The sequence below is a fragment of the Halichoerus grypus genome, chromosome 9 (assembly GCF_964656455.1).
Source record: "Halichoerus grypus chromosome 9, mHalGry1.hap1.1, whole genome shotgun sequence".
Taxonomy (NCBI): domain Eukaryota; kingdom Metazoa; phylum Chordata; class Mammalia; order Carnivora; family Phocidae; genus Halichoerus; species Halichoerus grypus.
Genome location: NC_135720.1, coordinates 9,936,390 through 9,961,022, shown reverse-complemented (window position 1 = coordinate 9,961,022; position 24,633 = coordinate 9,936,390). Strand labels below are relative to the sequence as shown.

At 46.1% G+C, this 24,633-nt stretch overlaps 1 long non-coding RNA gene across 4 annotated transcripts in view; it reads left to right on the top strand.

Annotated features, from left to right (window-relative positions):
* Positions 1 to 24,633, top strand: part of LOC118550292 (uncharacterized) — a 40,828-nt gene that overhangs the window by 3,542 nt on the left and 12,653 nt on the right. For 2 of the 4 annotated variants that reach the window (XR_004924479.2, XR_004924477.2), the window contains exon 2: positions 6,096 to 6,237. This is a non-coding gene — a long non-coding RNA (uncharacterized LOC118550292). Of the gene's footprint in view, positions 1 to 6,095; positions 6,238 to 22,248; positions 23,902 to 24,633 lie in introns of those variants that run through there. The other 2 variants (XR_013440887.1, XR_004924476.2) reach the window with 2 other exon arrangements.

Here is a 24,633-nt window from a genome sequence, read left to right as displayed (position 1 = left end):
TGGTAGCCAGAAGAGACCCTTTGTACAGGGGTGTCTGTACCTGGGAGAAGTACAGGTCCAGGTAATTTGCACCTGTGGACCCCTCCATGCAATGTCAGGGTTGGGGAATGATCTGGTAGGCTCTTGGGACTGAGCCCATTACCATCACCCACAGCTGCTGTGGTGCAAGGAACACCTGCTCGACTGGGAGGGGCAGGGAAAGGGCCAGGCCCTCGACCCGCCCACCTTTCCCTGTCCCTCATTCTCTCGTCCACCCATTCACTCTTCCCCTGTGAAAGCTCAGCCCTGGAAGAGAAATTCTGCCTGCCAGAGGCTCCATCAGATCATCCTCAATCTGGAAAAGGTGCCAGAGGACAAAGGTGTCCCCTCGAGGGGACTCTAAACAATCATCATCCCAAATGACAACAGATGTCTGCTTCCTGCCTGAATGAGCTTTGCTTTGCGCAGAAATGTAATACCTCATTGACCTGTATTATCTTTGGAGTTACAGTGGTCTAACTCATTGGGAACGTACAACTTCAGAAAACAATTGTGCCAACTCTTCTAACACAATTTTCTAGGTCGACCGTTATGTGAGAAGCAGCTGGTGGTTTACGTTTTAGGAGAGAACAGGTCATTCTCTACCCTAAGGTAGCTGACCACATTTTATATATCCAGGCTCACACAATAGTCTGACCTTCAGGATGGCGACTAAAATTCATCCCTTATGTCTACACTGATGGGTTGTTGGTGGCCATCCAGAGTACTGGGTTGACAAGGGTTCAGACTGCACCAGAAAGAGTACTGTGTGACATTCACAGTGGCTGCCATGAGCAAAGCACAGGAATGGTGGCAATACTGTGAATTTGACATGGCCAGTCTAACCTGCCATGCTTCAAGGGGCCTCCATTGTATATTCCAAGATAAAGGAAATACGTGCTCATATACTAGCTGGATAGAGGCTTCCAGAAAAAGAAACCTGTGCCCAGGCTGAAGAAGCCGAGGTGTGGAGAGCAGGCGTAGGAGCAGAGGGAGAAGCAGACTCCCTACTGAGCAGGGAGCCTGACACGGGGCTTGATCCCAGGAACCTGGGATCATGACCTGAGCCGAAGGCAGACGCTTAACCGACTGAGCCACCCAGGCACCCCAAGGGTATTTTTTTTTTTTAATTAAGCCTCTTTCTAAGCCCTCGAGAACGATTGGCATAAAGGAGCTAACCCTATCTCTCTGCTTCTATTAGTCTCTGTTTATAAAGATTATGGGTTAAATGATCTATAAAAAGGGGAGAAAGAAAAGATAAAGTCTGGAAAATAGGAGTCCTGGCTCGATTTGGTCAACTCTCTTGTATTCTTGCCATGTGACTCATCCATGAGAAAAACTCAAATTACATTAAATTTATGAGTAACTTGATGGTGTGTGACCAAGGAATGAAGAACTCTTGCAACACAGCTTTGTTTTCCAGGCCTGCGTTCCCCGGAACAGTGCGTTGGAACAACTCTCATGACCAAACTGGCAGGGCCTGGAATCCTGGCTGGCCCCGTCCAAGCTCTGTAGGGAGAATCCTGGGGTCTGAGCAGCAAGGGCGGGCCTCTGTTATTTCAGCCTGGAAAACAGCCCCACCCCACCCAGCCATTCCTGAAGGAGGAGACTGGGAGGCTGGGAACCCCTCCCTGTCCGAAGCTTTACTGAAAGCACCCCCCACCTGAAATACCGCCTAGAATTGTGTGTTTGGCTATTTAGTGAAGCAGGGACATTCTTTCGTGGTTTCTGTCCCGCTCATGGATAGAAAGGAAGGAAAGGAAGAGAAGGATAAGGCAGCAGCGGCTGCCTCTGTCCTCTGTGTGGGGAAGCAGTGGGTGAGGGAGCAGGGGATCCACATGTAAAACAACCGTCATGATGGCCGCCTTGTTTCAAGCAACCACTGCAAGGCAAGGGCTCCCTTAAGTTCTTTGTAACATATTCCATTATAATTGCAAGGTTCACTGGATGAATGAGAACCCTGTAAAGGCTCCCGTTGTTTGTCGGAGGTCCCACAGCTGGAGCAAGAGAGCTGGGGTCACGGCAAGGCCGCCCCATGCTCTCTCCTCTGCACTCAGAGGTGAGCTCTGAGGCCGTGACGATCAGCAGGCAGACAAGTGGTCAAGGCCTCATAACAAGGAAGAAGGAAAGCTTTTAGCTCGGAGGATCTTACTTCGAAAATGTTCAAGCTCGTGTGTTTGCTGCAGGGTTTTTTTACCCCCTGATGCATTACATTCTAAATTCAATGCCCTAGAAGATATTGAATAGAAAGGACAAAATCCATTAGGCTTGTTGATTTATAGCTTTTCAGCATTTAGAAGGAGCAGCTTTCAATGTGAAATTGATTGCATGCTGCAGCCCATTTTAGAAATTTGTCTCCTTTTGCCCATAAGTGATTTATGCCACACTCTCATTGTTGCCTCTTTTTGGAAGGAGGAAAAAATATCAACACAAAGCAAATTCAATGTCCAGTATCTTTGCGAATCCTGCTCAACACTCCCATGGCCCATCTCCGCATTTTATGGACTGAAGAGTAGTAACAGCTGTGTTGCTGGGGCGTCTGGTACGTGGTCACCCAGGGGGGCTTCAGTAGGGGGCCATCCTCCAACGCACACTTTCTGGCGTCAGCAAGAGGAGAGCGGTGGGGGTTGATGAGGGGTTAGCTAGGGTGACTCTTGATCCTGCTCTTGCCTCCTCCCCCACACCTCCCCCACGCCTGGCCAGTTCTCTGTGGTCGCTCCATCCTTGCATCATCCTTCTATTCACTGCCCGATGGTCCCCTGATGGGGCGTATCCAGAAGGCCGCAGGTTTGTAATGAACAGCTGTGCATCTCCAGCCCCTGGCACAAGGCCCCGCACACAGCAGGTGCTCCCCACACGCTTAGTTGAAACAACAGTTCACAGCCGAGTAGCTGAGGCTGAGCAGGTCTGTCGAAGGATGGAGCCGGATGCCGGAGCTGCGGAGACACCTCTGTGGAGTTTGTCACGGGCCTCTTTGAACTGCAATCCCAGGTTCTCTGTGCATTCTAGAAAGAGATGGCATGAAAGATACAAAAGACTTTGCCCAAATAAAGAAACTCTACATCCATGAGTTTAGAAGACCTGAATTAAAAAATAAAAGATAGATCAGTTGAGCATAACTCATACTAGATACATGTAGCTAACTGCTCTGTTGAACAAACTTAACTTAGTATTGAATGCTAAACAAATATGAAATGGCTATATCTGCTCATACATTTCCAGTCCTTTAGCGATCTTATTCTGAGTCCTTATTTCTTTTGTGACACAAGGTTATTAAAAAAACGCAAGTCTTGTCCAATCCATGTTAATCCACTTCTGTTTCATATCCCCCCCTCCTCCCAGCAGTGATGAGGTCCTCAGTTCAAAAGTTTGGCCTGAGGCAGGGGCAGTGTTGGCTCTCTCCACCCTCTCCATCTCGTTCCTTCTTCCACTGTGCTGTGCAGAGGAGGGGAGGGGGTCCAGAGTCTTTGTCCTGTTGGCGTCATCCTGGTTCTCCCTTGGCTGTCGGTGCTGCTGACAGGTACTTTCTCTGCAAGGTCCTGTAGGAGCCTCCTCACCTACAGCCCCCCTGGCTTGGCCCACTCGGACCCACCCCCAAGCCCTGCCCCCAGCATACATCCCACAGGCCCCTGCTTCTGGGGAAGTGGCAAAGGGCTCAAGGATGCCTACCTCCCAGGTGTCCCTTAACCCACCAGACTCACCTCTTGGCGAGAGACCAGTGACTCTCCCACTGACCGCTCCTCTGGCCATTCATTTCAAGTAGCCACAGCTGAAATGATAATATAACAAGATTCTCCAGAGTGGCTCCAGAATCAAGAGAAAAACATTGCCTCCCCTCCTTTCCAAGCTCAGGGTAAAAATGTCTAAGTCTTTCATAACAATTAGGAGCTTAGCTATTACGCTAATGGAGGAGAGCCAAAAGTCAGGACATACAAAATAATGGTCAATCCTAAAGCGCTCACGCTTTATTTTGGAATGAAGCCAAGGAGTCAAAGACAAAGGCAAACACACTTAGATGCTGGGACAAACTAGACTCAGGTGAGTCTTTTCCCGACTCAACCTCTGTGTCTCCTGGGCCTGAGCAGAGGTTAACTCAGCTTAGAAAAGAACTCAGTGAAGATAATGTGAGAGCAGAGTCACTATTAAGGAAAAAACGTAACATCCTACCAGGGGCTTGGTGCTCCCAAAACCATAGAAAGAAAAACAAAGAGGTGAATTTGAGCTTCCAAAATGAATCTGAAGAGTCAATACTTAAGTCTCCTGATTCTTGGATGTTCTTGAATATTCTTGAGTAAGTCTGGTCACAAAGATTAGCTGATGAGGTATAAGTCATAAGGGATCTTGTTCTCCTTTAAAGATAGAGCTCTCCCCTCCCTAATCGTTACCACACACGTGAGGGTGATCTGGCTGTGACATCTGTCATTGGTCACCAGGGCTGATTGGGCTAATCTGGCTGGTTAGGCAGGTGTTCCTCCTTCCCTCACTGTTCCATGTCTGTGTGTCTGAAGCTGAGCACTCTGTTGAAGAGAACAACCTTCCCTGAAAGAGGAGGAGCGTTCTTCTGTCCAGGGTATATGCTAGAACCTCCAAACAAGCTCCCCCAAACTCCTCACCAACAGAAGAATCCTAATGGCCTGTGTCATATGCCTTTGCTGGTTGCATCTAGAATCTCTCCTCCCTTTTTGCTTTCTTAAGGGAATTCAGATTTTCATTTGAGTAGCCTCCCTTCACCTCCTGCAGGCTTAGGGAGAGGTGGACCCCCAAAATCAGGAGGGCCCTGATTAGTCTAAGACAGAGAATGGGGTAACGCTATCTCACGCCTCACAGTGGCGGGGTCAGACCCAGAAAATGGCATTCAGACAGTCACAGCATTGGTTTAGCAGTGGTCCATGACCCAGGTTGGGTTAAGGAGGCACAAGCAGAGATTTGCTGGAAGAGACCGTCTCTCCCTCTGGACAGTGTATTGTGTGGATGCAAGCTCTGGGGACACTGAGACCTTGTTGTCCCAGGACAGACACCAGACTGAGGAGGATGCTGACTCTTTGTGGGGCAGAGTAGAGACACAAGGAGAACCCAGAATCATGAAGACACCGTGGAGCCAGGTAACCGACTGGCCTTGAAGCTGCCCTAACTCTGGCCTCTCCAGGGAGGAGAACGGGACATCCCCTTCCTGGCAAGCCAGGCTGTTTGGTGTTCTGTAACAGCATTTTAAAACATCCTAACAAGCCTGATCATAGAATTCATTGCCCAACCCAGCCACTTTTGAGAGTGAAGGGGAGTACTATTAATAATCCCACTAGGGCCACAGATATGAACTAGGACTGTTGCAGCAAATCGGAATGTGGGGGTCACTCTGATCATAACTGGCAGAAACCATAGCATTATCCAAATTAATCACCTAAGCTTGAAGACAAAGTAAAATCCACGTTATTTAAAGGGATAAAGCAACCTGACTGGGGCCCAGCTCTAATTGCTTCTCCAAACTGCAGCCAAAGTGATCTTTTCAAAATGCAGACCTGCTCATGCCTCCCCCCTCCCCCCCAGCCTACCGCACTGCAATGGCTTCCTCTTCTCTTGGGGTGCAGCCTAAGAGCTTTTGTGGGGCATTTCTCCTCTCCCACCTCCCAGGGGCTTGGCGTGCACTCTACAAGGAGCGTCCTTCCCTCTCACTTACCCACCTGCTCCAGCGCCTCACCCCTGGGAAAGTCTGCCCAGCTCTGCCGCCCATCCCCCCAGCCTCCTCCCTGCCCCGGACCTCTGTTGTAGAACCTGTCAACCCTGTTCTCGCCCTTCCTAGTGCTTCTCGGCTCTTCAGTGTGGGTGCTGGTGAACAGGAGCGTACCTGCTCTTGTTCTTTGTGGTGTGAGCCCCGTGCACAATGCCTGGCCATGCAGAGATCCTCAAAACACATGTGTTGATTGAATCAACGAGTCCTAGGAATGCAAGATTGAGGCACAGCGGAAATCCTGCAGGACCCATCTTCAGAGTTCCAAGCGGTCCCTGTGCTGTTCAGTGGAGCCATTCCAGGTTGCCAGGGAGGACAGAGCAGCTCTCCCTAATGATGCCTTTAACTGCAGGTGCTGAGGTTTGCGGCCCCTCTCCCCCGGAGCCAGCGCCTCGGAGCACGTGGTTTCCAAGCCTCTCCTGCAAGGGGAACAGGGCGCTGGCCGAGGTCCTTTATAACCACTGGGTCTGATGCAGCCGCTCGAGGCTCAGGAGGTAAGGTGCTGTGATGTTTTCTTCCTAAACTCTAAGCTGCAAAGGGGTAATTTTTTCTTAACTTTCAGTATCTATATTTTTTTAAGATTATTTATTTATTTATTTATTATTTATTTATTTGACAGAGAGAGAGACAGCGAGAGAGGGAATACAAGCAGGGGGAGTGGGAGAGGGAGAAGCAGGCTTCCCGCCGAGCAGGGAGCCCGATGCGGGGCTCAATCCCAGGACCCTGGGACCAAGACCTGAGCTGAAGGCAGACGCTTAACGACTGAGCCACCCAGGCGCCCCTCAGTATCTTTTTTTTTTTTAAGATTTTATTTATTTATTTAAGAGAGAGAAAATGAGAGAGAGCACAAGAGGGGGTAGAGTCAGAATGAGAAGCAGACTCCCCTCTGAGCAGGGAGCCCGATGCGGGACTCGATCCCAGCACCCCAGGATCATGACCTGAGCCGAAGGCAGATGCTTCACCGACTGAGCCACCCAGGTGCCCTAACTTTCAGTATCTAAAGGTCCAATCTATTTCTCCAGTGGGCAGAAGTGAAGGTAAAAATCAAGTGTTATTTCAGCCTGAAAACGAGCTCCCGAACCACAATGCCTGTTGGGATAGCGGATATACATGTTCTGGACAGAAGATGAGAAGAAAATCCTTTCAGGACTTGCCGGGGCTGTGTTCATCACACCCTCTGTGGTTACTTGTGTTGCAAATTCACTTTTCTCTCCTTGTTCTCATCTCCCACTACTATGGCCAGCAACTCCTGCAGCCCTTTCCTCTCTCCCGTACAGCGAAGAGAGGCTAAGTGTTTCTCTTCCCCTTTGTTGCCTTGTGAGGCTGGCAGGGAGCGAGTGAACAGAAGCTCAGGGAAGATACAAGACTGGTCATCCTGCAAGGGAACACTGACGCTCGCTCACGTTTCCTGTATCGCTCACAACACTGCCGCGAAGACAGCGTTCGAGGTACTAGCTAATGCCCCTCATAAGAAGAGTCACCCAAGAAATCGCTCATAAAATTCAGTTCCTGGAAAATATCCGTCTCTCTAGAAGGTTCTCTCTAATCAGGCACCATGAACTATACAATCTGTCACAGCACCTTTATGTCCTGAATTAGTAACTTCCAGAATGAGCACTAAATTTATCCACCTCACCCTTCGCCCCTGGCTTCTGAGCGCCTCTTATCTCTACTTTCCCTGCCCTACTTAGTACACGCTTTCATATTTTAGGCTACCTCAAAACTCTTTAAAGTTGACAGGGCGTAAATGATAAAAAATATTTTTCCTCATATTAAAAGTTTCCTTAATCTTAGGAAACCATATTCTCTTAAAAGAGTAGTTCAGAATCACATTAAAAAAAAAATAACCCCCAAGGGAGCTAAACTCTCACCGAGAACTAATAACTTCAGATCTGTTGTGCAGCAAACTCCATTTCCTGTCATGTAATTTCCTCAGACTCTGGATTTGGGCCTCCTGTGCCAGATCTATCATTTAGCCTCAGCGGTGGGAGGTTTCCTCCAGGCACCAAGAAAACCAAACTCCCAGAGGCTGCCGAAAGCCTGGCAGGCTTTTCCTGTTTGGGTTTGAATGAATATTTTATTTTTTTTTAAAGATTTTATTTATTTATTTGAGAGAGAAAGAGAGAAACAGCATGAGAGGGGAGAGGGTCAGAGGGAGAAGCAGGCTCCCCGCTGAGCCGGGAGCCCAATGCGGGACTCGATCCCAGGACTCCAGGGCCATGACCCGAGCCAAAGACAGTCGCTTAACCAACTGAGCCAAAACCTCTGAATACCCTCCAAAAACTGAGCCAAGGATGCAGAGTGGAGAAAGGAGATTTCGTTCCCAGCACAACCCAAGAACGAGGATATCTGTAGCCCTGGGGAGGTTCAGACCACATCAGGGACAAGTGTCTGTTTGACATCCACCCTCGGGGACAGGGGACAGGCCTCCTGCCTCCTGTCCAGGGCCCCTGGGTGAAGCTTCCACGGCACGAACCATCTCTGGCAGGTCAGAGATGCTATATTCATTTTGTCCCATCAATTCTCAGTAGTATTGTCTTGAATTCTTTCAGCAGTGATTAGAATAATCATGCCACAGGGACAAAAGAAGATGGAGCACATTCAATCAGAGCTTGTTATAATCACAACTTTAAATTAATGACACGTACTATGATACGTAATCATTACTGTGCATCTAGTCCTACTGGGCTGTAGGCTTCGTGAAGCCTAGACTTTTCTTTATCCACAGCAACACGCAAGCACCTGCAAACTGTGCACGCTTAGTTCATGTTTGCTAGAAAAAATGATCGTGGTAATGAGCAGGAATAACCATCAGTTCTCATCTATTGCTTTTCCACAGTAAAACCAAGTTTTTATTTTATTTATTTATTTTTTTATTTTTTAAGATTTTATTTATTTATTTGAGACAGAATGAGAGAGAGAGAGAGAGAGCACATGAGAGGGGGGAGGGTCAGAGGGAGAAGCAGGCTCCCTGCCGAGCAGGGAGCCCGATGCGGGACTCGATCCAGGGACTCCAGGATCATGACCTGAGCCGAAGGCAGTCGCTTAACCAACTGAGCCACCCAGGTGCCCCTAAAACCAAGTTTTTAGTTGTATCTTTCTTTTTCCACTTTCATCTCTACAAATGGTACCACTGTTGGTAGATTTCCTGATGCTGAAAACAGGTTGATTCTATACAGTCATTGACCCAGGCGCGCGTGCACACACACACACACACACACACACACACACTGACTCAGTAAGAGATAAGCATCTTGGATACAGTTCCCCAGTATTCAGGATGTCAGGTCATCCCATGTCTCCCCTTGTAGGTGGCCTGAGTTGACACTCCCCAACCTTCAACACAATCATTCTAAGCATAGACTCTGGAACCAGATTGCCCAGGTTAAATCCTCTCTCCTTCACTTACTAGCTGTGTAATCTTGGGCAAGTTATTTAACCTACCTGTTACTGTTTTCTTATCTGTAAAATGAGGATAATCATAGTATTTGTGGTAGGTTGGAGACATGGTCACAGATTCTTCTCCCTGTACCTGCTTGCTTTGACAGTACCCTCCCACGTCGACTCTGGGCTTGGCTATTGCCCTACTTTAGCCAATAGGATAATAGCAATACAAACAAGCAAGAGACTTAAAAAGCACTCTTCCACTGGGGCTTGCTTTCTTACTGCCTTGGAACACTGAGGCCATCATGTAAAAAGCCCAGGATAGTCTGCTAGAGGATCATAAACCATATGGAGAGAAGCCCCAGACATCCTAGCCATTCCACCAAGCCCATCATAAACCAACCAACCCCCAGTCACCTGCCAACTGAGCACAGAGGTGTAAGTGAGCCCACCAAGATCAGCTAAGCCTAGCTGAGACCACACAAACTGCCCAGCAGAATCATGAGTTAAATAGTTGTTGCTTTAAGATACTGGGTTTTGGGTTGTGTGGTAGTGTTGGAATATGTCCTTGAAATTCTTTGCACTCTTCCCATCAGAAGTGGAGTCTATATCCCTTGAATCTGAGTAGACTTTTGACTATTTCAACCAATAGAGTACATCAGAAGTATTACTATGTGATTTTCACTAGTATATGTAGTGAATAATAGTGAATAGTACATTTATACTTCTTTGTATGTCTGGTAATTTTTGCTTGGATGCCAGGCATTGTGAATTTTACCTTGTTGAATACTGGATATTTTTGTATTCCTGTAGATATTCTTGAATTTGTTCTTGATAAGGTAAGTTACTTGGGAATAGTTTGATTCTTTCTGTCTTGCTCTTAAGATTTATTAAGTGGACCAGGGTCATGTTTAATCTAGGGCTCATTGTTCCCCAATATTAAGGCAAGACCCTGGGGAGTACTCTACCCAATGCCCAGTGAATCATGAGTTTTTCTAATCTGGCTTACAGGAAAGGGAGCTATCCCTGGCCCTACCTCACTATTTAACTAAAATATTTTTTTTAAACACAGGGGTTAAATAAAATTGAGAACTATCATAAGGTTGCTTTCACCAGGAATTGTACATGTATCCAGTAAAATGTTATTTACCAGCTAACACTAGAGTTCCACTCATGAAAAGAATTGCCTTTGTTTTCAAAAATACCTTAATAGGTCAATCTAGTTGGGAGGTCAGTCTTCATTAGTTTGTCTGGAAGAAGATAGTGGGAAAAAACGGGAGCCAAAGTGCTCTGCAAAAGAGGTTAGGAGAAAGTGAGCAAGGGGAGAAGGTCAGGGAGGGGAGAGAAGAGACAAGATAGCACAGAAGTGGGCAGAAATATGGGCAGTGAAACAGAAACCTTTGATGAAATGGGACAAAATACCAAAGCAAGGATGTCAATAATTTGGTTTTAGATTTAATTCAGGTTTAACTTTGGATTTAGATTCAGATGCTATAGATATAAACCTCTCCATGGCCTCAAACTATCAGTAAAAGTCAGCTACATACATAGCCTTGGATGATGGCATTTTGGAAAATGAAGTTATGAAGGTCATGGCCAGTTAGGCCAGTGAGGCACAAGTTGGGATAAAGAGATGTTTCATGAACTAAATTAATTTTGTGGAATCAGGATTTCAAAGCTGGAGGTAACCAGGGGAAATATAACACATATGGCCCTCACCCTGCAAATTCCCCAGAGTGTAAAAGGAATACTAGGTCTGCAAGTATACATGGGATGGGAGTACAAGTCAGTTTCGCTCAAAACTTTAAGCACAGGGTCACTTCAGTTGACATGAGGTTAAACATAATTGATTCTTAAATGGGTGGCATCAAGAATGAGCGGTAAGAGTTCAGAGGCAAGAGTCTGTCAATAAGACATGTTTTAGCTCCTTTAACCTGTATCTGAAATAAACTTCCACCTTTGCCTTTGCAAAAATTGTTTTTTAGCACTTGCAGGATATAGTAAATTCATGATACTATCTGTTCTCCACAGCAAATATGACATCATGACATAGCCCAGAAGCAATATTACTTTTTCCCCATCAAGGTTAGATTGTACCAATGATTCCTTGCTCTAGTCCCAGAGGCATGGATTCCCTGAGATTCGCTTAGAATGCTATATTCCTATTTACCGCAAGTGGAAAGGTTTCTTCTGAAAGGGAACCCCGTTGTCTCCCCCAGAACCACTTAATGTTCTAAGGAAGGCACAGCTGACACTGGGCACCAAGCAGGTTTTAAAGCCCCTCCTGCTGCTTAACCAGGAATCCTAGAAACAAATGTTCAACTTTGCCCTCAATTATTTTTCCTGGTGAAGAAGATGAAGGTGTTGATGCTATTTCTTCTTGCCTACCTCTTCATAGCTCTTCCGAAGGTGATTTCTTTAAAATACTCTGTTAGAAACCTGATAGAGGTTACAATTTTCAGTTACTCCCATGTTCACTGAGCCTTGAGCAATCTATACTCAAAGTCAGGGGCAGCTGCGCCTCCCAGCACCATCATGCTGAAACAGGACGTAGGTTCAAGTCCCAGCTTACAGGACACTATTGCAAAATCTTTCCCTTCTTTGCCTTTCTAACTGGAGACTCCCTCAATGAGATGGCCTAGAGTGTTGATATGTACGCTGGAATTTAGAATGTGATAAAGATAGAATTCCCATCAGTGAAGAATTAAAGAGAGTAGGGAAATTCAAAGACACACTCACCATAGTTGCTTCTTACTTATATCAAAATAAAATCCAAAGCAAAGATTTACACATTAAAAAATATACCACAAAAGGATGAGAAGAAAATGTGATTGATTCTTTTAGTAGAGAATGAGGAAGGTCTTTTGTAAGATAGCCGGTCTACCCCTGCCCTGTGCTGCAACATGGATAAACCCCGGGCACAGGAAGCTAAATGAAAGAAGATGGTCACAAAGGAGCACCTGATGTACGATGCCATTTATATGAAACACTCAGAATAGGCAAGACTACAGAGATAGAAGGTAGGTTCATGGTTGCCTAGGACTGGGGTGGAGGTAGAAATTTGAGAGGTGAATGCTAAGAGGTACAGGATTTGTTTTTGGAGTAATAAAAATATTCTAAAATTGATTATGGTGATGGATACACAACTCTGAGAAAATACTAGAAGCATTTGAAATGTACATCTTGAATGAGTCAACTTCATGTGAATTATATCTCAATAAAACTTTTTTTTAAATGGAGGGATATAAGCCAAATTATCTATAGTGGTTACCTCTGGGTAGAGGGCCAATGGATGATTTTCACTTTCCTTTTACTTATCAGTATCTTCAGAATTTTTCTCCAATAAAGAGGTGTTACTTTAGAAAGGAAGGAAGGTTCTTTTCCTAAGAAGCAAGAGGCAGAATCCATGATCTGAGTCTGCACATGGCTCTGATGACTACTTGCTTATTATAATGAAGAACATGTCTCTTCAACCATGTAAAGAGCAGGGTTATTACATGATACCAGATTGGTTTCTGTATCAAATTGATAATATGATTTAAGAAGATGTTTGTCTGAATGAGTTACTACTTGTGGGAAGAGTAAATGTGACCTCCTTGAGCGCACCTGCTCAGATCAAGTGAAACTTTGGAATGATCCCCTGTTCAGTCCAAATCCTTTGGATTGTACTTAATCTCTCTTCTTCTAAGTGTAAGCTTCTGTTAGATCTTTTGTTAGACTCCAGAGAGAATGTCATTCCCTGCTTACAGAGATGTTCTTCCCATGTCTTGTGCTTAACTGTATTTACTTTCTACTGGTATCCCAACTGGGTTTCATAATGGAAATCGTGGTTGTATGGATGGCAATCTAGTCATATATGATCCCTGCCCTCAAGGACCTCACAGTGTGATGGAGAAGACATGAAAATGCAGGGCGGTGTGGGTTAGGGAGGCAGGAACCCAATCAACAAACACCACAAGTGCTAAGGTGAACATGTGGACTTCATCCTTTGCCAACAGGGCCGTGGAACCCCGTAGAAAGGGTTTCGAGCAGAGAAGACTTACTTATATTTGAAAAGACCACCTTGACTACCGGGTAGAGAGAGGGACTGGTGTGGGGTAAGCCTGGAGGCAGGGAAGAAGGGAGACCACTTGGGGGTTTCAGCATTGAGATCAGATTGCAAATTGCCAGGAAAACACCACATATTCAACAGCTGAAAGTTGTCGGTTCCTCTCCCCAGGAATATAGGACTCCACCAAGTGTTCTCATAGCACTTAGCACCTTCCAACGTTCTCTGCCCCACTGCATTTATAACACCCTATTGGCTGAGGCCTGGGTTGCCTGCTCGACCCTGGCAGCTTGGGTAAAGCTCTATTTAGGCTTTTAGTTCTGAGAGTGGGTCAGGGCCTTATTGCCCAGAAAGAACTCTGGGTGCTGTTTCCGAAAAGGGGGCAATCACAGCTGGTTAACCAAAAAAAGATAAGTATTCACTATAGAGGACATAAGAAACTGCTATTCTGCCCTAAAACAAACCTTTTTAAAAATAAAATCTTGGGACACCTGGGTCGCTCAGTCGGTTAAGTGTCTGACTCTTGGTTTCAGCTCAGGTCACGGTCTTGTGGTCGTGGGATCGGGCCCTGCATTGGGCTCCATGCTCAGTGTGGGGGTCTGCTTCAGATTCTTCCTCCCTCCCTTCCTGCCCCTCCCCACTTGTGCTCTCTCTCCCCCCTCTAATAAATAAATAAAATCTTCTTAAAAAATAAAATAAAAAATAAAATCTTGTTGTCATCTGGTCTTCATGAGCCTCTCCAAGTGGGGATGTCTTGGTTCCCATATATCCAGCCAGAGCTGTTGGAGGGCGTTACCCTCAGTGTCCCCCAGCCATCAGCCATTCCAGGGTTTCCTCGGAGAACTTAGAAAATTCTGGGGTTGGTCAGGTGGGCACTGGCCCTCTCTATGCCTTGCAGTACAGTTCTAGCCCTTGGTGGCCCCCTGAAGGAACTTAGAAAATCTCCCAAGGCTCAGACAGAGGTCCTCTGTGCTCATGTCTGTGGGAAATGGCTGTTCCCAGGCTCCTAAATTGACTTGGAAAAAAAATCTGGAGGCTCTGGTGGAGGGTAAAACCACCCTCTGGCATTCTAGGTAGAAAGGAGTGGTCCCTCTGCCTTCAAGCTTATTTAGAAAAAATATAGAGTCTCAGGAGGGCCAAGGACACCATTCATGACCCCCTTGGGCTTGCAGGAATGGTTCCCAGGCCCCAGGTTGACTTAGAACACTGTGTGGGGACAGGTTTCTGTCCTAGGAGGGCCTGGCTGTAGCCTGCAGGCCTGCATGTGTGGTTGGTAGGATGAGGAGGGGAGGCTTCGACACGTTTGCATAGGCTCAGGAAGGCACAAGCACCCCCCCCCAGGTGTCTTCTGCAAGCCTGGGCTGGTCTCCCTGCCTCTGGAGGGACCTGGAACATTCCAGAAGCCTCAGCCTTCAAAGAGGTATGTGAGGGTCACAGTGACAGCCAGCGATGGGTGATACGTACTTATGTCTTGAGGGGAACTCTCCGAACCATCTTTGTTAAATCAGACACCATGTGTGAATAGAGAAACTCTATTCAATGTTGCACCACAACAAATTTCATTGATGATCCACGATAAGAGTGATCATCGTAAAAACAATGATGAATAACAATAGTAATGATCGTGATGATCCTCATCACGACATAAGTAATAACAATCATCATGGCGATAATATTAGACCGTGGGGAGGAGATGGAAAATAAACAAGTGCCCAGTGGTAGCTCTCCCTGGGTATCAGGATTCCTTTGGTTGGGGAGTTATTCTTTGCCTGTGGGCTCTGTGACGATTTCTTCATTCTCTGCCTTGAGCCTGCTTCGCACTAATTAAGGAGGAAACTTGTATTTTTAGAAACCATTTAAAATTGTTTGCTGCTGTATTGTATTATGTGGAAACCCGGATTGAGGCTAACAGACTCCAGAGGTCCGGCTGAGGCCTGCCGGGAAGCTGAGGGTCAGCCGGGTCGGGGAAGCTTCTGGTTTCGGAGCCAGGAGGGACAGAGGATCTGAGTTCTCCGGTCCTGACGAGGAAGCTGGCTTTTCACGAGGAACATCCTGAGGAAGTTGACAATTGAAGGCTGGGGGAGAGGACGAAAGCTGATAGCGGGGGGCTTTGCCAGCTGGAGGCGGGAGGCCGGGCAGCCAGCAGAGGCTAGGTCAGCCAGGGCCTGGCCGCCCCCCCCCAGGCCCTCGGTGACCCGGAACGGCTCCGTCCAAGCTGCCAAAGATGACATGAGGCCTGGGCCGCCGAGGTCCCGCCTGATCCTCCCGCAGATTCCAAACTGAGGAGGCGTATCCTCTTGTGGGGGCTTTGGCGTAAACTGACTTCAGGGGACACTCGAATTTGGCTTTGGCTCAACAGGGAGCCACCCGCTTTCACCAGCAGGCCTCCTGCGCCTCCTTTCTTCGTTGACGTGAACCTGTAAACTGGGGACTGGAAACACCAGGTGGCTCGGGTGTCAGTGGGTGGAGGTGTGGTCCTACCACGGCACGGCCCTGGGAGCAACTGCTGGGGGTCCCTTGGCCTGCTCTCTGTGTGAGCAGGATCCCTCGGCGGTCCCGGGGGGCTGTGTCCATGGAGATCCCAACACGCCGGCATTCCCAGATTGTCCCGAGCACTGGCCTGGCCCTTTCCTCTGGTACAGCTTGGGCAGCTCGTGATAAAGGAGTCCCTCTCAGAAACCTCCCAGCAGATTTGCTCTCGAATCTTCATGGAATTGGGGCAGATGTCCATTGTTGAAGCTCAGGCGGGCAGAGTGGAATTCCCGTCTAATTTGGCTGATTAAGGACCACACCTGGGGGGCGACAGCGAGGCTCCGTCCCTCCTGACGCACAGTCACCTGATACTGGGAGGGGAGCAAATGGGTGTTGGATGGGTTCCCAATGGCATCTGCCCCACCTCGCTGCTAATCATCAGAGTTTCCAAAAAGATGAGTGTCCAGGGATAGCCAAAGCACCGATATCTGAGCCCAGTGCGGTGCATGGACTCCTAGGAGCTGTGAACCCCCCACAATCAAAAGGCGAATAGATCCAGCAGTTGTTGGAGAAGAAAGTTCACAAATACCATGGGTTTCCCACGAAGTCCGGGCCTCTGCCAGGGGGCCTCCCGCACGTGTTCAGGACTATCTCAGCGTCCACACACATCACAGGCCGATTCCATGGGGCCTCTGCGGGAAGATGGGGACCTCTTGGAAAGGGAGCAGGGTTTAGTGTTAGATGGACCTGAGTTTGAATCGTGGCTCTGCCATTTCCTGCTTGTGTGACCTCAGAAACGCTATCAGCTTCTCTCAGCTTCAGTGTAAAAGTGCAGATGACAGTATCTATTTCATACGAATGTTGTGAGGATTTTTTTCTAACCAGGATCGAGTCCCTAGCACATAATAGGTCTTGACTGATCAGTGACTCTTCAACTTTGGAATGCTTAAGAATCACTGGAGAGGCTAAGCTAAGCATGCAGATTCCCCGGGCCCCTCACCTCAGGCATTCCGATTGCCTGCATCTGAGCCCAGTAATCTGCATTCTCAACAGCCACCCCTTCCCACTGCAGTGATTCTGACGCCAGTGAATCACCAGCCACACATCGAGACACTCTGCATTACGCTGCTGCTGGCGTGTTATACTGTGCTGTTAACAGGCGAAATCGGAGGACGACAAATATTTCACGCAACAAGAAAATTCATCTTAATTTTTATTATCTATCTATAATTAGCTGTGTTCCATTAAAAACAATGAAATCTGCAGTTTCTGCGGTATACGGCGGGATGCCGAATAATTCTGGTGGCATTCTCCTTGCACAGATGAACCAAATGCACCAACCTCAAGGCGAGGAAGGCCTCCCCCAGGGAAGGAAAGCACCCCCTCTACCTTCGCAGCCAAAATAAGACTCTTACTAAAAATACCAAGTGTCACATTTCCAGCAGACAGCATCCTTCCAACCCCCAGCCTGGATTAGTGAAGAGTCAGGCCCCACCTGGCTCTAGAGCTCTGTCTGTTCACCTGACTTCCTGCCCCAGGAAAGGTAATACACCCAGAAGACCAAAGGTGAACCTCCCTCTTTCCCTCCTCCCTCTCCCAAACAATTTGGCCTCACTGACTGGTCTCAGGAGGATCTAACACCGTTTATTTCCTGTTTCCGGTCTCTTGGCTTTCTGCAATTACAGCAGTCTCACCCGGAAATCCCTGCTACTGCCCGTTATTGCAAAACTGGAATAGAAAACATTTTGCAGCAGCTGGGACTTGGAGCAAGAGAGCAGGGAAGACAAAGATGTCCCAGCCGGCATCTGAGAGTTCAGAAGGAAATTCAAGGACAGTGCAGAGAATGAGGCTTGGTAGGGGGTGGGGAGGAGGTGCTGGGACATGAGTTCTTACAGATGGGGAGAAGTTTGAGAAGGAAAGGGCTGAAGACGGAGCCATGTTTGATTGTGTTATGAATGGCCTTGGGCTTATCCTGCCTGGCTAAGAAAGACTTGGCAGCAGTCAAGTTCATGAAGAAATGTGGTGGAGAGGAGGGTGATCCGCTGTTCTTTTCCAAGAAGGCAAACCAAGAGCAAAATGAAATGAGAGGAGATAGGAGGAGCTCTGATTATAGTCCAGTGGTTCCCAAATCTACCCAGCTGCCAGACTCACTTGGAGCGCTGGTTAGAAGACCCATTCTCAGGCACAACCCTGACGCTCTTCCCCGGCAATTTGAATGATCCAGTAGAATACAGAAACACTGTTTAACCAGACATGCCTGGCTGGTGGCCTCTTGGGACAATGGCATTTGTTCTAGAGATTTTTCATAGTAGTTAATGCATTTTTCTGTAATTCACTAGTTACCTATATAAAGCCATTAATCCAGGGGCATTTTAAGATCTCCCTGAGTCCTCGGCCTCTGATTTTTGTGGCCCCCCACATCACAGCAAACCCACTGAAATGTGCCCACATCTCACTTTAACTAGAATATTATTGTATTAATTTGAAATTTTTTGTTTTGTTCAAGTAACCAATTTAGGGTCAGCAGTCATGTCTTGGAGATAATCTAGATATTCAGGAATTTTTACAAAGTAAAAAGAAATTTAATTCACAAATCATTTTCTGACATAATGAAAGTTTCATAAACACTGAATTTAACAACTAAAAGAGTTTCAAGCATTTGGTTAAATTCTTATTAATTTTGACTTTGAAGCTTCATAGAAGCCCTAAGCACTGTGCTAGTCATGTCTAACAGACCAAACACCATGCCGACAAAAGCTCTGTGAGGTAATATTACTTTCGAGGTGAAAAAAGCCACCATCCATGTAAGTGATTTCTCTACACACAGCAAAGAAACACCTCCAGGACCAAACATTAAGTCTTCGAATTCCCAGTGCCGTACTTATTCCACTGGCAACAGAGAATGTACTAGATGGCTCTGAGCACACTCACTTCCTTCAACAACTATTACTTCCTACATCGTAAAAGATTCATGGGAGTTGGTGTCAGAGGCCTAAGGCCTGGGCAAAAGGCAGGCTTGAAAACTGGAGAGAAGTCTAAGATTCAGTAAAAACAGTAGCAGGCGAACTCAGAGCTCACTGATCTGGTGGTTTCAGCCAAAGTACATCATACACTATTCACAATAGGAATTGATCTCACAGGATCCACAACCAAAGGTATGCACATTCAAAGTTTGTTAGAAATGGAAAAGTTACTATCCAACCAAGACACCCAAACAAAATAAAGCAAAATATAAAACAAGCAAGAAGGAAACACAACTTAGGAGCTACATTATGCCTTCCTTGGATGGGGATGGGATGCAGATGGTAGGAGTATGGATGGGGGCAATGTGAGAGTTTCAAGGAGGAGCCAGCCAAATTCTCCTTGAAAGGTCAGGAGAGGCTTCAGACCACACTGGAGCTCAGCCTTCATGGCTGAGAGTGGGTCCTCAGGCAGCCAGGAAGGGGGCAGCCTGAGTTCTGATAAGACACCTGCCCAGATCCCAAGAGACAGCCCTGTGGAGATGTCCAGTAGATAGTAGGTTATTAGTGCTGGGGTCTTCCCTCCAGGGTCATAGACTCCACGTTCTCCTGTGTCACAGAGGAAACAGAGCAATCTAGTGTGTCCTTTTAGAATTTGACACCTGGCAACTGTCAGTGTCGTGGCCGTATGAGATGTAAAGTCCCAGGCTGAGGTCCACAGAGACATCTGACTAAGGGTGACACACAGTAGGCAGCCCCCTCTTTTGCAACACCTTCACGGTTCTCTCCAGATTCAGCAAACCCCCACCATCACCCCCAAGTAACCCATCCCGTAATAAGTAAAAGGAGCCTTACTCTGCCAAACCTGCATATGAGAATTTCATCACCAGTTGGAAGGTGTTTGCCTTAGAAGTCACCTCCATAAGCACCATCCCATGAACCTCTGAAAAGTCTTAAGAGGGATCCAGGTGCATCTGAGATTTGAGGTTTGAGAATTTCACCTAAATCCTGTAAATCCCAGCTTGGACTTCTAACAAAATCTTGATTTCAAGAGGATACTGGAAAATGGTAGGCCTGGGATGGTTCTGCTCATGGATAGGGAGATGCCAGATGGTAGAGAATCGTGGCAGCCCTGCCCGGGCACAGGGCAGAGGTACGATTAGGGAGTCATCAGCATAGGGATGGCAGCAAAGTCAGTGGGATGCACGGGTTGCCCGAGAAGAGTAGGTACACTGAGCAGCCAAGGTCCGACCCTGGGAACACCAGCACTGTAGCAAGGGGAGGACAGTAGAGGATCCCTCCTCAAGGGAGACTCAAGACAATTGCTCAGACAATAGGAAGAGGACACGGAGAGTTTTTTTAAAAGTCAAAGGAGTTAATGTTTCCAGGAAGATCTGTTTCTTACTCTCTGTATCTTTCTTCCACTGCAATTACATTTTTAACAAGGCACATTGCCACCCAGAATACAGAATGCATTTCCAAGCTTCTACTGCAGCTAAATGGTGCTTTGTGATTTACGATTGCTTTCTCGCCAGTGGGAAAGAAGCAATCGTGGTGGCATAGCAATTGGCAATATCTATCAAAATCAAAAATACATAAATCTGGAGCTCCAGTGGCGCAATCAGCGCACGGTACTTATACCAAAATACATAAATCCATTGATCCTGTATATGTTTAATAATGTAACATAAGGAACAATGTAAATATATGAATCATTAGGGGACCGGATAAACAAATTATGGCACATCCATACAAAAACATACTTTGTGGCAATTTTTTAAATGAAGTATATTTGTATGTACTAATGTGGAATGATTGCCAAGTGTTGACATTTAAATGAAAAAGCAAAGACCTGAGGAGAACGTATAGTATGCTACCATTTATATACAAATGTGTGTATACATGTACTTATGTACTTCGGAATGCATTAAAAATCTCTGAAAGGTGGGGCGCCTGGGTGGCCCAGTCAGTTAAGCATCTGACTCTTGATTTCAGCTGGGGTCATGACCTCAGGGTCATGAGATCGAGCCCCTCATTGGGCTCTGCGCTGGGTGTGGAGCCTGCTTCGGATTCTCTCTCTCTCCCTCCCCCAACCCCACACGTGCACTTGCGTGCTCTTTTTCTCTCTCTTAAAAAAAAAATCTCTGAAAGGACTCACAATAACATATGGGAGAGAGACACTCAGCGGCTGGGGGACAGGAATGGACGCAGACTTACCTTTTATTCTAAACGCTTTTGGGCTGTTTGGTTTCTTTCCTACCATGGACATGAATTACCTATTTTATTTATTTCTCTTCATTTTATTTAATAGCAGGTTTATTAAGATACAATTTACATACCATAAAGCACACCCTTTAAAAACGTATATAATTCAGGGGCACTTGGGTGGCTCTTTTGGTTGGGCAACCAACTCTTGATTTCGGCTCAGGTCATGATCTTAGGGTTGTGGGATTGAGCCCCACATCAGGCTCCGTGCTCAGCGTGGAGTCCGCTTGAGATCCTCTCTCTCTCCCTCTGCCCCTCCTGCTCGTGCTCGCTCTCTCTCAAATAAATAAATAAGATCTTTTAAAAATGTATATAATTCAGTGTCTTTAGTATATTCATGGGGTATGCAGCCATCACCACTGCCTGATTTCAGAACATTTTCATCATCCCAAGGAGTACCCCAATACCCCTTGGCAGTCGCTCCCATTACTCCTCACCCTTGGCCCCTGCCAACCAGTCACCTGCTTTCCGTCTCTATGGAGCTGCCTGCTCTGAGCATTTCACATGGATGGAATCACACAATGTATGGTCTTCTGTGTCTGGCTTCTTTCACTTGGCATACTGTTTTCAAGGTCCATCCCCGCTGTTGCACGTGTCCGTGCTCCGTCCTGGTTACAGCTGGATAATATGCCGCCGTATGGATAGTTGCAAGGCTATGGATCCTCAAGGCTCCTGAGGAGCTAGGTGGAGAAGGGGCTGGAATCGGGCCGGTTGAAACTCCACAAAGATCACTGTTCTTACCAAGATCCAGACATTTTTCTTGAATGAAAGTTTCTGATATTGTTGTAAGCCTTTGGTTAGCTTTCAGAGCTCTGAAAGAGTTGATTTTGACCATTTTTGACTGTGTTTTTGTTGCTTTCATGGAGACTGGATTCTCAGAGGTTTTTACCCTGTCTGAAATTACCTGTTTTAATCATAAGTAAATCTCTTTCTTTTAAGAGTGAGTTGGAGGAGGGGTCGTGTGAATTAAATGATGGATTGTATATAAAACAACTAATCTAACCCCTGCAATATGGTAAATGCTCCATATGGAAAACAGAAGCTATTCTTTTTATATTGTCATGATTACTCCTGGCTGGCCCTGAGTAGTTGAGAGGCGGAGCAGAGACTAGACCGCCCATCTGACTCCCAGGCCAGGGCCTTTGTGCACACACACCCCACCTCTCCCTCCTCCCCACAAATGATCTATATATTTAAGAGGCTCTGGTAGCCCCTCTACTATATTGCATTAGTCTCCAGGTATAATCTTTAATATAATTTTAGGACATGACTCATGGAATCTGTAAGAAAATGTGTAAGAAAATTTAATTCTACTGATCATTTGCAGATTGGTGGGGGGTAATAATTAGCAGAAAATTTATTTCTCCTGCTTCCAGGATTCTCTCAAATGCAATCAAATACCCCATGGGAGCAGTCCTGACATCCCAGTTCCTTATTCAGTCTCCCTACGCCACAGAAGATTCATGGCATCTCCCCACCACTTGGGACCAAGAAGGACCTGGAAGACCGTCCATCTGAGCACTTCATTCCATTGGATCCTCACTAGTGTCCCATTGGGGTAGCAATGGCACTTTCTTGGCTCCGTCTGGATTGTCTTTCTTTGCAAGTTCAAGGAAAACAAGAGTCTCTGCAATAAGCAAAAACAGAATGCTAAATAGAGAGCAAGTTTTGCGGTGCCTGAGTGGTTCAGTTGGTTGGACGTCTGACTCTTGGATTCAGCTCGGGACATGGTCTCGGTGGCCTGAGATCAAGCCCCACATCAGGCTCTGCACTCAGCTGGGAGCCGCTTGTCCCTCTCCTTCTGCTCCTCTCCCCACTCTCGTTCGCTCGCTCTCGCTCTCTCCCAAATAAATAAATAATTTATCTTAAAAAAAAAAAGCAAGTTTTGAGTCAGGCAGAGATAAGTTCAAAGCCCAATTTTCACTATTTACTGGTTTTATGATTTGGACACGTTCAAACTTCTCTGAGCCTCTGTCCCCCTCATCTATGAAGCGTTTATTTGAGGAATAGAAATTATATATGTCAAAGGCCAGGTATACAGTAGTTGCTCAATTAATGGCAGCAATTATTATAGCTGCGGCCAGGTGTTTGTGAAGTCTGCAGCAGGCAGGTAAAGATGCCGTTTTCCCAGGACCTAGATTTTTATATTTGGCTTTAGAAACTTTTCTTCCTTCTCTTCTCCCTTATCCATCCTAGTAAAGTCCTCTGTGGGCACAGAAGCATTTCCCGTATATAAAATGACATTGTTGTTGCTCCCTCTATGATTTGTTGATCCAAGAAAAGAGAATTTGATCCTCCCCAGCCCCTGTTTGGTTCAGGAAAAGCTGACTTGGAAAGTTCCGTGTTTCCATTCTACCTGGTGGTGAGTTTAGCCTAAAGCAGGTGAGCTAAGAAAAGGCGAGTCACTGAAGGAGCAACCACTTCAGTGAATCCAAGAACAAGCATATGAAAGATGTGCGGGGGCAAGTGGAATTAAGAAATGTGTGACAAGTGGATCCCATGCTAGATGCTTGTCCCAGGTGGGGAATCAGGGAGGCTTTTTAACTACAAGAAAAAACTGTAATGAAAAGCTTTTATTTTATTAATTCCAGCAGTAATTGTGTTCATTACTCATTGACAGCAAATTTCAATACCGCTGCAAACTTCAGCTTATCTTCAAATGACAAGGCTGTCTCATCTGACTGTGATACCTCATCCACTGTTACTTTCAACGACTGCTTGCTCACAGCGTTTGCTTAAATATAAAGCTTGTTCACCTTGACCTTGGACACAAAGTATGGAAATTATTAATCCCATTCAAATCACACTTATGGAGAATAGGAATCCTCTTAATTAGTCTTAATGAAGTAAAACAAGTAATATTAGGGGCGCCTGCGTGGCGCAGTCCATTGAGTGCCTGACTCTTGGTTTCGGCTCCGGTCACGATCTCAGGGTCGTGAGATCAAGCCCCACATTGGGCTCCATGCTTGATGTGCAGTCTGCTTGAGATTCTCTCTCCCTCTCCTTCTGCCCCTCCAACTTGTGCTCTCTCTCTCTCTCTCTCTAAAATAAATAAAATAAATCTTAAAAATAACCAAGTAATAGTAGTAACAGTACTACTTTTTTTGGCATACTAACATTTATTGAGCCCCTCTTATGTCCTAGGCACTGTGCCAGCTAATTGACAGATAGTACCATCTTCCTAAAACTCCTTCTAGAACTCTCGAGATGAGTGCTATTATTATCTCCATTTTCCTATTAGGAAACCAAGTCTCAGAGAGGTTAACTAACTTGCCCACAGTTAACACAGCCGGTAAGAGGCAGAGCTGGGATTTTAATCCTCAAACTGGAACCTGTAAGTAAAGGACCAAACAAGAGTTTCGCTCTATATATTATTAAACCCAACTTACTTTATTTCGACAAAACAGTATCACCCATCCTATTAAATTAATGTTACTGGTCTGAACTTTATTGGTTTTGTCATTTTGTTTTTATCTAATTTATAAATTTATCTTAGTTCTATAATTGTATTTGATCTATAAGGACTGGTAGACCAGATTAATTTTAGTTTGTAAGTTGTACCTAGTCTTAGTTTGTTCATATTTAAATAACATAAAATATAATTTAGGTTGACATCAGATATCTGCAAGAAATTTTTCCTTGAAAAAAGGGCCCATTCTTTCCATATGTTTTATAAACACCAACATAAAATAGGAACAATGTCCCCTTACTTAACACAACCTTACCTTCTGTCCAATGTAAAATCTTGAGCATTAAAACAT